Source organism: Protopterus annectens, chromosome 10.part0 (genome assembly GCF_019279795.1).
Source record: "Protopterus annectens isolate FY-2018-M chromosome 10.part0, PAN1.0, whole genome shotgun sequence".
In the NCBI taxonomy this organism is placed as follows: domain Eukaryota; kingdom Metazoa; phylum Chordata; order Ceratodontiformes; family Protopteridae; genus Protopterus; species Protopterus annectens.
The window spans coordinates 1,728,297,034-1,728,310,099 of NC_056744.1; positions in this window are offsets into that span (position 1 = coordinate 1,728,297,034).

Sequence of the window (13,066 nt, forward strand, 5' to 3'; positions counted from 1 at the left end):
CATCACTCTTAATTACACAAAACTCATCTACAAACTAGTCAAACTTTATGTACACCTGAAAACAGCACTAGTATGCTGCGGTGACATACACCCCAACCCAGGCCCACTCAGTCCAGATAGACCAGTCCCAGACCTAAATGCAACCCTACTCCAAAGGCCCACAACCTCCCTCCTCATCATAAATCTAAGTATTAGATGCATCTTAAATAAGGTCCATGACCTCCATGCCTTAATCTCCTTTTACCACCCAGATATTGTCATTCTGACAGAGACCTGGCTTAAGCCCCTAATTCAAGATAATGAAATCACAGCACCGGGCTACAATATAATCAGATAAGACAGAGTAGGAAAAAGGGGTGGAGGAGTAGCAATACTATATAAAACTCACCTTATCTTAGAAAAACTAGACATAACAACCACAGACTTAGATAACACTGAACTCATCCTCAGTAAACTGAAACTTAACCCACATAAACACATCAACATTATAGGATGCTATATCCCTCCCAGGGAATAATATTACCATCACAGAAAAACTACTAGAATGGATAACGAACACCCTTCCCCAAGAAAACATCATATTAGGCGACCTTAATATTGACTGGGACAACTGCTCCAGACCTTAATATTGACTGGGACAACTGCTCCAGTCTAAACCCTATCTCCCATATCAACCTACATGGACTAACCCAACTAATAACTTCCCCCACCAGAACAGACAAAAGAACCAAACATCAATCTATACTAGACTGGATACTAATACCTCATCCTTCCCATATATCTCACGCTGGCTGCCTGCCAGACGGCCTCAGCGACCACCTAGCTACATTTCTAATAAGAAGCAAAACTCCCCAACTGACCCAAGAAACTGTCAGGGAATGTAGGAATAGAAAAAACTTCAACCAACTCAACTTCAGTAATGACCTAAAACTATGTAACTGGACCCCACTAAAATCTTTGGACCTTGATGAAGCAGTACTATACTTCAATACTACCTTCATTAACATACTTAACCACCATGCCCCTCCTAGAAGTACAAGAATCAGAACTAAACATGCACCTTGTCTAACTTTAAATACTAAATCATTACTCCGAGATAGGAACAAAGCATGGACAAACTATCATAAAAGCAAATCCCAAATAGACAAACAAGCATACCGTCAGTTACGTAACAATGTCAAACAACTTATTAAAATAGACAAAATCTACTACTACCAAAATATGCAGACTAAATATATTAACAACCCAAAAAAAGTTCTGGGCTGCTGTCAGCATTGTACTGCAACCAGGGAAAACAACCACCCCCACCCCCAAAATAGTGAACAACCATGACAACATCCCCACTCAGCTCAACAAATTCTTCAGAGAAACTATACAAAACCTAGCCAACAACCAACTAAGCCCCATCAACCCATCCCCAACTAAAACACCCTATTCACCCAAAACAAATCGGTTACCTCATCTTCATCTTCAACCCAGTGCCAACCAAAATCATAAAAAAATTACTCCTAAAACTTAGGCCAGCCTCTACAGGCGCCGATAATATATCTTTTGAATATCTGCAACTTGCAGCTGAAGCAATAGCCTAACCTGTCTCCATATTAATAAACAGATCTATCTCAGAGTGCAAAGTACCCCATCTTTGGAAAATATCACATATTACACCACTGCACAACGGAGGTACCTCTGTAGAACTTAGTAACTATCGACCCATAGCTATACTATCCCCCCTATCAAAACTGCTAGAGAAGGTTGTCCATATGCAATTGATGAAATACCTCTTAGAAAACAAATTACTATCCACTCAGCAACAGACCCTTTCATAGCACCATCACTGCACTTACATCATTCACTAATACCGTCAATAACCACAAAAACAATGGAATGCTAGTATCTGCAACTCTCTTAGACTTATCTAAAGCCTTTGACATGGTCAACCATGAAATACTGCTTCATACACTAACCACCCTAAAGCTCAGCTTCTCTACTATTTCTTGGTTTAAGAGCTACCTAGATGGTAGGCAAAAAGTTGTAAAATGGCAAAATTAGCTCTCTCCCTTACTGCCTGTCTCCCAAGGCTCCATCCTGGGTCCTTTACTCTTCACCCTATTTACTAATCAACTACCATCCACCATACCCAAAGCCTCAATAGTCCAATATGCAGATGATACCACCATTATCTGTGCAGCGAACTCCCTTGATCACCACCTCTACATACCACAAGAATGCTTTTCCCTGGCAGAAACATGGATCACTAACCAAAACCTCATTCCAAACCCAGCCAAAACTAAATTACTCCTCACAGATCTCCACCTTCCTCATCTAACTTTTCAAATCTCCTGTCATAACAACACCACCATCACACCCATCAGTCACGCCAAACTGCTAGGCCTTGAAATTGACAATAGCCTTAAATTTGACATTCATATCTCCCAGACCATAAAAAGAGTCCACAGAAAAATGGGCTTACTCAATCACAACAGTTTCTCACCAGTCACTCTAAGGTTACCACAGCCAGGAAACACCTCCTATCGACCCTACTTTACACCGCCCCATGCTTACCAATCTCTGAAAAACTGAGCTCAAAAAACTAGATAGCTGCTACAATAAAATAGCCAGACTTGCCACAGGATCACCTTCTAGAAACCACTATTGTGAAAGCCTCAAAAAACTCAACTGGCTAGAACTCCCCCTGACCCTTCAAGTCAACCAACTAGCACTTGCTCAGAAAGTACTACATCATCCAGGCAACACAACAACCCTGCAGCAACTACCCCAGCCTTACACCACTACCAGATCCATGAGATCAAGTACCCAACACCTCCTTAAGGTAACAAACTTTAAAAATGTGGCAGGTAGATCCGTTTATACCCAAAATCTGGAACTCCCTACCAGCCCACATATTAAATAACACCCAATTCAAAAAATTACTCAAAGCACACTTCCTGAATCACAGATTATGTACCTGTACTACCAATGGATAGTAACTCATATGTCTGTGTTTCCAGCAACTAGAATAACAGCTTATCTACTGCTTTTGTAATGTCTGCATGGGGCAATAGTATCAATGAACACTGTTAAGAAACCTAAAGGACATAGCATGTCTCTCATACATAGAAGTGAGCTATGGAAGTTATCTACTCTAGCTTCCTGCTATACTTGCTGTTAAACACCTCTATAACATGTATATATTAATGTAGCCTGTGAATGTTGGCAAATACACTCTTTGGTTAACTCACTATCTTATATGTACTATACTTCTATAAGAAGTATAAAGATTGTGTACTCTACATTTTGTTTAATTGAACCTTTTGGTTAACATGTCTTTCTCTTGTTAATGATTTTACTGCTCTGGAGCTTTTCTCCCTGGGCCTCCACTGAAAATGGACATATATCCAGTTGGACTCTCCCGGTTAACAAATGTAAAATAAAATAAAATAAAATAAATAAAAATGGTAAGAACACAAATGGCTGATTTAAAACATGTAATAAACATATAGATTGAACATGATGTACTTAGCAAAAGCACAATGGTAAGTATCTTAGTTATTGATAAATAAAGGCACTCCTGAGTAATTTATGTAAATGTTTCTTCAGAGTCCATAAAAGTGCAGACAAACTAGTTGTGTTAATTGAAAGATTGCTATCAACTGAAGCCTTTTCAGAACTGAGGAACCTAAGCCTGTAACCTGGAAATATTCAAAAAATTACATCAAGTGAAATAATATGTTTTAAATTTGGGAGGGACATATTGCATATTCGTTAATTAGTAATGCTGTATCCAGCAGAAATATTTTTATCTAAGTTGGTAGTAATGAAATGTTGTGAAATCGGCTTTCAGTGTATTTTCCCCATAAAGATGTATACAAAGATATATATGTTTGTATGTGTGTGTATGTGCATGTATATATATATATATATATATATATATATATATATATATATATATATATGTATATATATATTTCTATATTTATTTGCAATTTATTAACCAGGTAGGTGGACTGGTCTACTAGACCTGTAGTTGACCAGTCAAAATAACAACAAAGAGGCATTTCACATACAGGAATGTGCAACTGATAAGTAAACATTGAATGATATATAAAAAACCTCGGGGGTACACAACCCCAGGATGCCAGAATGCAAACTATAAATATATGTGGTACAGTTAAGGAATACAACCCCAGAATGCCAGAATGCAAACTATAAATATATGTGGTACAGTTAAGGAACACAACCCCAAAATGCCAGAATGCAAACTATAAATATATGTGGTACAGTTAAGGAACACAACCACAGAATGCAAACTTTAAATATATGTGGTACAGTTAAAGAATACAACCCCAGAAGACCAGAATGCAAACTATAAATATATGTGGTACAGTTAAGGAATACAACCCCAGAATGCTAGAATGCAAACTATAAATATATGTGGTACAGTTAAGGAATACAACCCCAGAATGCCAGAATGCAAACTATAAATATATGTGGTACAGTTAAGGAACACAACCCCAGAATGCAAACTATAAATATATGTGGTACAGTTAAGGAATACAACCCCAGAATGCCAGAATGCAAACTATAAATATATGTGGTACAGTTAAGGAACACAACCCCAGAATGCCAGAATGCAAACTATAAATATATGTGGTACAGTTAAGGAATACAACCCCAGAATGCCAGAATGCAAACTATAAATATATGTGGTACAGTTAAGGAATACAACCCCAGAATGCCAGAATGCAAACTATAAATATATGTGGTACAGTTAAGGAACACAACCCCAGAATGCAAACTATAAATATATGTGGTACAGTTAAGGAACACAACCCCAGAATGCCAGAATGCAAACTATAAATATATGTGGTACAGTTAAGGAATACAACCCCAGAATGCCAGAATGCAAACTATAAATATATGTGGTACAGTTAAGGAACACAACCCCAGAATGCAAACTATAAATATATGTGGTACAGTTAAGGAACACAACCCCAGAATGCCAGAATGCAAACTATAAATATATGTGGTACAGTTAAGGAATACAACCCCAGAATGCCAGAATGCAAACTATAAATATATGTGGTACAGTTAAGGAACACAACCCCAGAATGCCAGAATGCAAACTATAAATATATGTGGTACAGTTAAGGAACACAACCCCAGAATGCCAGAATGCAAACTATAAATATATGTGGTACAGTTAAGGAATACAACCCCAGAATGCCAGAATGCAAACTATAAATATATGTGGTACAGTTAAGGAACACAACCCCAGAATGCCAGAATGCAAACTATAAATATATGTGGTACAGTTAAGGAACACAACCCCAGAATGCCAGAATGCAAACTATAAATATATGTGGTACAGTTAAGGAACACAACCCCAGAATGCCAGAATGCAAACTATAAATATATGTGGTACAGTTAAGGAACACAACCCCAGAATGCCAGAATGCAAACTATAAATATATGTGGTACAGTTAAGGAACACAACCCCAGCATGCCAGAATGCAAACTATAAATATATGTGGTACAGTTAAGGAATACAACCCCAGAATGCAAACTATAAATATATGTGGTACAGTTAAGGAACACAACCCCAGAATGCCAGAATGCAAACTATAAATATATGTGGTACAGTTAAGGAACACAACCCCAGAATGCCAGAATGCAAACTATAAATATATGTGGTACAGTTAAGGAACACAACCCCAGAATGCAAACTATAAATATATGTGGTACAGTTAAGGAATACAACCCCAGAATGCCAGAATGCAAACTATAAATATATGTGGTACAGTTAAGGAATACAACCCCAGAATGCTAGAATGCAAACTATAAATATATGTGGTACAGTTAAGGAACACAACCCCAGAATGCCAGAATGCAAACTATAAATATATGTGGTACAGTTAAGGAATACAACCCCAGAATGCCAGAATGCAAACTATAAATATATGTGGTACAGTTAAGGAATACAACCCCAGAATGCCAGAATGCAAAATATAAATATATGTGGTACAGTTAAAGAACACAACCCCAGAATGCCAGAATGCAAACTATAAATATATGTGGTACAGTTAAGGAACACAACCCCAGAATGCAAACTATAAATATATGTGGTACAGTTAAGGAACACAACCCCAGAATGCCAGAATGCAAACTATAAATATATGTGGTACAGTTAAGGAACACAACCCCAGAATGCCAGAATGCAAACTATAAATATATGTGGTACAGTTAAGGAATACAACCCCAGAATGCCAGAATGCAAACTATAAATATATGTGGTACAGTTAAGGAACACAACCCCAGAATGCAAACTATAAATATATGTGGTACAGTTAAGGAACACAACCCCAGAATGCCAGAATGCAAACTATAAATATATGTGGTACAGTTAAGGAACACAACCCCAGAATGCCAGAATGCAAACTATAAATATATGTGGTACAGTTAAGGAACACAACCCCAGAATGCCAGAATGCAAACTATAAATATATGTGGTACAGTTAAGGAACACAACCCCAGAATGCCAGAATGCAAACTATAAATATATGTGGTACAGTTAAGGAACACAACCCCAGAATGCCAGAATGCAAACTATAAATATATGTGGTACAGTTAAGGAACACAACCCCAGAATGCCAGAATGCAAACTATAAATATATGTGGTACAGTTAAGGAACACAACCCCAGAATGCCAGAATGCAAACTATAAATATATGTGGTACAGTTAAGGAACACAACCCCAGAATGCCAGAATGCAAACTATAAATATATGTGGTACAGTTAAGGAATACAACCCCAGAATGCCAGAATGCAAACTATAAATATATGTGGTACAGTTAAGGAACACAACCCCAGAATGCCAGAATGCAAACTATAAATATATGTGGTACAGTTAAGGAATACAACCCCGGAATGCCAGAATGCAAACTATAAATATATGTGGTACAGTTAAGGAATACAACTCCAGAATGCTAGAATGCAAACGATAAATATATGTGGTACAGTTAAGGAACACGACCCCAGAATGCAAACTATAAATATATGTGGTACAGTTAAGGAACACAACATCAGAATGCCAGAATGCAAACTATAAATATATGTGGTACAGTTAAAGAACACAACCCCAGAATGCAAACTATAAATATATGTGGTACAGTTAAGGAATACAACCCCAGAATGCAAACTATAAATATATGTGGTACAGTTAAGGAACACAACCCCAGAATGCCAGAATGCAAACTATAAATATATGTGGTACAGTTAAGGAATACAACCCCAGAATGCCAGAATGCAAACTATAAATATATGTGGTACAGTTAAGGAACACAACCCCAGAATGCCAGAATGCAAACTATAAATATATGTGGTACAGTTAAGGAATACAACCCCAGAATGCCAGAATGCAAACTATAAATATATGTGGTACAGTTAAGGAACACAACCCCAGAATGCCAGAATGCAAACTATAAATATATGTGGTACAGTTAAGGAACACAACCCCAGAATGCAAACTATAAATATATGTGGTACAGTTAAGGAACACAACCCCAGAATGCCAGAATGCAAACTATAAATATATGTGGTACAGTTAAGGAATACAACCCCAGAATGCCAGAATGCAAACTATAAATATATGTGGTACAGTTAAGGAACACAACCCCAGAATGCCAGAATGCAAACTATAAATATATGTGGTACAGTTAAGGAACACAACCCCAGAATGCCAGAATGCAAACTATAAATATATGTGGTACAGTTAAGGAATACAACCCCAGAATGCAAACTATAAATATATGTGGTACAGTTAAGGAACACAACCCCAGAATGCCAGAATGCAAACTATAAATATATGTGGTACAGTTAAGGAACACAACCCCAGAATGCCAGAATGCAAACTATAAATATATGTGGTACAGTTAAGGAATACAACCCCAGAATGCCAGAATGCAAACTATAAATATATGTGGTACAGTTAAGGAACACAACCCCAGAATGCCAGAATGCAAACTATAAATATATGTGGTACAGTTAAGGAACACAACCCCAGAATGCCAGAATGCAAACTATAAATATATGTGGTACAGTTAAGGAACACAACCCCAGAATGCCAGAATGCAAACTATAAATATATGTGGTACAGTTAAGGAACACAACCCCAGAATGCCAGAATGCAAACTATAAATATATGTGGTACAGTTAAGGAACACAACCCCAGAATGCCAGAATGCAAACTATAAATATATGTGGTACAGTTAAGGAACACAACCCCAGAATGCCAGAATGCAAACTATAAATATATGTGGTACAGTTAAGGAACACAACCCCAGAATGCCAGAATGCAAACTATAAATATATGTGGTACAGTTAAGGAATACAACCCCAGAATGCCAGAATGCAAACTATAAATATATGTGGTACAGTTAAGGAACACAACCCCAGAATGCCAGAATGCAAACTATAAATATATGTGGTACAGTTAAGGAACACAACCCCAGAATGCCAGAATGCAAACTATAAATATATGTGGTACAGTTAAGGAATACAACCCCAGAATGCCAGAATGCAAACTATAAATATATGTGGTACAGTTAAGGAATACAACCCCAGAATGCCAGAATGCAAACTATAAATATATGTGGTACAGTTAAGGAATACAACCCCAGAATGCCAGAATGCAAACTATAAATATATGTGGTACAGTTAAGGAACACAACCCCAGAATGCCAGAATGCAAACTATAAATATATGTGGTACAGTTAAGGAATACAACCCCAGAATGCCAGAATGCAAACTATAAATATATGTGGTACAGTTAAGGAATACAACCCCAGAATGCCAGAATGCAAACTATAAATATATGTGGTACAGTTAAGGAATACAACCCCAGAATGCCAGAATGCAAACTATAAATATATGTGGTACAGTTAAGGAATACAACCCCAGAATGCCAGAATGCAAACTATAAATATATGTGGTACAGTTAAGGAACACAACCCCAGAATGCCAGAATGCAAACTATAAATATATGTGGTACAGTTAAGGAATACAACCCCAGAATGCAAACTATAAATATATGTGGTACAGTTAAGGAACACAACCCCAGAATGCAAACTATAAATATATGTGGTACAGTTAAGGAACACAACCCCAGAATGCCAGAATGCAAACTATAAATATATGTGGTACAGTTAAGGAACACAACCCCAGAATGCCAGAATGCAAACTATAAATATATGTGGTACAGTTAAGGAACACAACCCCAGAATGCCAGAATGCAAACTATAAATATATGTGGTACAGTTAAGGAACACAACCCCAGAATGCCAGAATGCAAACTATAAATATATGTGGTACAGTTAAGGAATACAACCCCAGAATGCCAGAATGCAAACTATAAATATATGTGGTACAGTTAAGGAACACAACCCCAGAATGCAAACTATAAATATATGTGGTACAGTTAAGGAACACAACCCCAGAATGCCAGAATGCAAACTATAAATATATGTGGTACAGTTAAGGAATACAACCCCAGAATGCCAGAATGCAAACTATAAATATATGTGGTACAGTTAAGGAACACAACCCCAGAATGCCAGAATGCAAACTATAAATATATGTGGTACAGTTAAGGAACACAACCCCAGAATGCAAACTATAAATATATGTGGTACAGTTAAGGAATACAACCCCAGAATGCCAGAATGCAAACTATAAATATATGTGGTACAGTTAAGGAACACAACCCCAGAATGCCAGAATGCAAACTATAAATATATGTGGTACAGTTAAGGAACACAACCCCAGAATGCCAGAATGCAAACTATAAATATATGTGGTACAGTTAAAGAACACAACCCCAGAATGCCAGAATGCAAACTATAAATATATATGGTACAGTTAAGGAACACAACTCCAGAATGCAAACTATAAATATATGTGGTACAGTTAAGGAACACAACCCCAAAATGCCAGAATGCAAACTATAAATATATGTGGTACAGTTAAGGAAAACAACCCCAGAATGCCAGAATGCAAACTATAAATATATGTGGCACAGTTAAGGAATACAACCCCAGAGTGCCAGAATGCAAACAATAACTATAAATATATGGGTACAGTTAAGGAATTCAACCCCAGAATGCAAACTATAAATATATGTGGTACAGTTAAGGAACACAACCCCAGAATGCCAGAATGCAAACTTTAAATATATGTGATACAGCTAAAGAATACAACCCCAGAAGACCAGAATGCAAACTATAAATATATGTGGCACAGTTAAGGAACACAACTCCAGAATGCCAGAATGCAAACTATAAATATATGTGGTACAGTTAAGGAACACAACCCCAGAATGCAAACTATAAATATATGTGGTACAGTTAAGGAATACATCCCCAGAATGCCAGAATGCAAACTATAAATATATGTGGTACAGTTAAGGAACACAACCCCAGAATGCCAGAATGCAAACTATAAATATATGTGGTACAGTTAAGGAACACAACCCCAGAATGCCAGAATGCAAACTTTAAATATATGTGGTACAGTTAAGGAACACAACCCCGGAATGCCAGAATGCAAACTATAAATATATGTGGTACAGTTAAGGAATACAACCCCAGAATGCAAACTATAAATATATGTGGTACAGTTAAGGAACACAACCCCAGAATGCAAACTATAAATATATGTGGTACAGTTAATGAATACAACCCCAGAATGCCAGAATGCAAACTATAAATATATGTGGTACAGTTAAGGAACACAACCCCAGAATGCCAGAATGCAAACTATAAATATATGTGGTACAGTTAAGGAATACAACCCCGGAATGCCAGAATGCAAACTATAAATATATGTGGTACAGTTAAGGAATACAACTCCAGAATGCTAGAATGCAAACGATAAATATATGTGGTACAGTTAAGGAACACAACCCCAGAATGCAAACTATAAATATATGTGGTACAGTTAATGAATACAACCCCAGAATGCCAGAATGCAAACTATAAATATATGTGGTACAGTTAAGGAACACAACCCCAGAATGCCAGAATGCAAACTATAAATATATGTGGTACAGTTAAGGAATACAACCCCAGAATGCCAGAATGCAAACTATAAATATATGTGGTACAGTTAAGGAACACAACATCAGAATGCCAGAATGCAAACTATAAATATATGTGGTACAGTTAAGGAACACAACCCCAGAATGCCAGAATGCAAACTATAAATATATGTGGTACAGTTAAGGAACACAACCCCAGAATGCCAGAATGCAAACTATAAATATATGTGGTACAGTTAATGAATACAACCCCAGAATGCAAACAATAAATATATGTGGTACAGTTAAGGAACACAACATCATAATGCCAGAATGCAAACTATAAATATATGTGGTACAGTTAAGGAATACAACCCCAGAATGCAAAATATAAATATATGTGGTACAGTTAAGGAATACAACCCCAGAATGCCAGAATGCAAACTATAAATATATGTGGTACAGTTAAGGAATACAACCCCAGAATGCAAACTATAAATATATGTGGTACAGTTAAGGAACACAACCCCAGAATGCCAGAATGCAAACTATAAATATATGTGGTACAGTTAAGGAACACAACCCCAGAATGCAAACTATAAATATATGTGGTACAGTTAAGGAACACAACCCCAGAATGCCAGAATGCAAACTATAAATATATGTGGTACAGTTAAGGAATACAACCCCAGAATGCCAGAATGCAAACTATAAATATATGTGGTACAGTTAAGGAACACAACCCCAGAATGCCAGAATGCAAACTATAAATATATGTGGTACAGTTAAGGAACACAACCCCAGCATGCCAGAATGCAAACTATAAATATATGTGGTACAGTTAAGGAATACAACCCCAGAATGCAAACTATAAATATATGTGGTACAGTTAAGGAACACAACTCCAGAATGCCAGAATGCAAACTATAAATATATGTGGTACAGTTAAGGAACACAACCCAGAATGCCAGAATGCAAACTATAAATATATGTGGTACAGTTAAGGAATACATCCCCAGAATGCCAGAATGCAAACTATAAATATATGTGGTACAGTTAAGGAACACAACCCCAGAATGCCAGAATGCAAACTATAAATATATGTGGTACAGTTAAAGAACACAACCCCAGAATGCCAGAATGCAAACTATAAATATATGTGGTACAGTTAAGGAACACAACCCCAGAATGCCAGAATGCAAACTATAAATATATGTGGTACAGTTAAGGAATACAACCCCAGAATGCCAGAATGCAAACTATAAATATATGTGGTACAGTTAAGGAACACAACCCCAAAATGCCAGAATGCAAACTATAAATATATGTGGTACAGTTAAGGAATACAACCCCAGAGTGCCAGAATGCAAACTATAAATATATGTGGTACAGTTAAGGAATTCAACCCCAGAATGCAAACTATAAATATATGTGGTACAGTTAAGGAACACCACCACAGAATGCAAACTTTAAATATATGTGGTACAGTTAAAGAATACAACCCCAGAAGACCAGAATGCAAACTATAAATATATGTGGTACAGTTAAGGAATACAACCCCAGAATGCAAACTATAAATATATGTGGTACAGTTAAGGAATACAACCCCAGAATGCCAGAATGCAAACTATAAATATATGTGGTACAGTTAAGGAATACAACCCCAGAATGCCAGAATGCAAACTATAAATATATGTGGTACAGTTAAGGAATACAACCCCAGAATGCCAGAATGCAAACTATAAATATATGTGGTACAGTTAAGGAATACAACCCCAGAATGCAAACTATAAATATATGTGGTACAGTTAAGGAACACAACCCCAGAATGCCAAAATGCAAACTATAAATATATGTGGTACAGTTAAGGAATACAACCCCAGAATGCCAAAATGCAAACTATAAATATATGTGGTACAGTTAAGGAACACAACCCCAGAATGCCAGAATGCAAACTATAAATATATGTGGTACAGTTAAGGAACACAACCCCAGAAT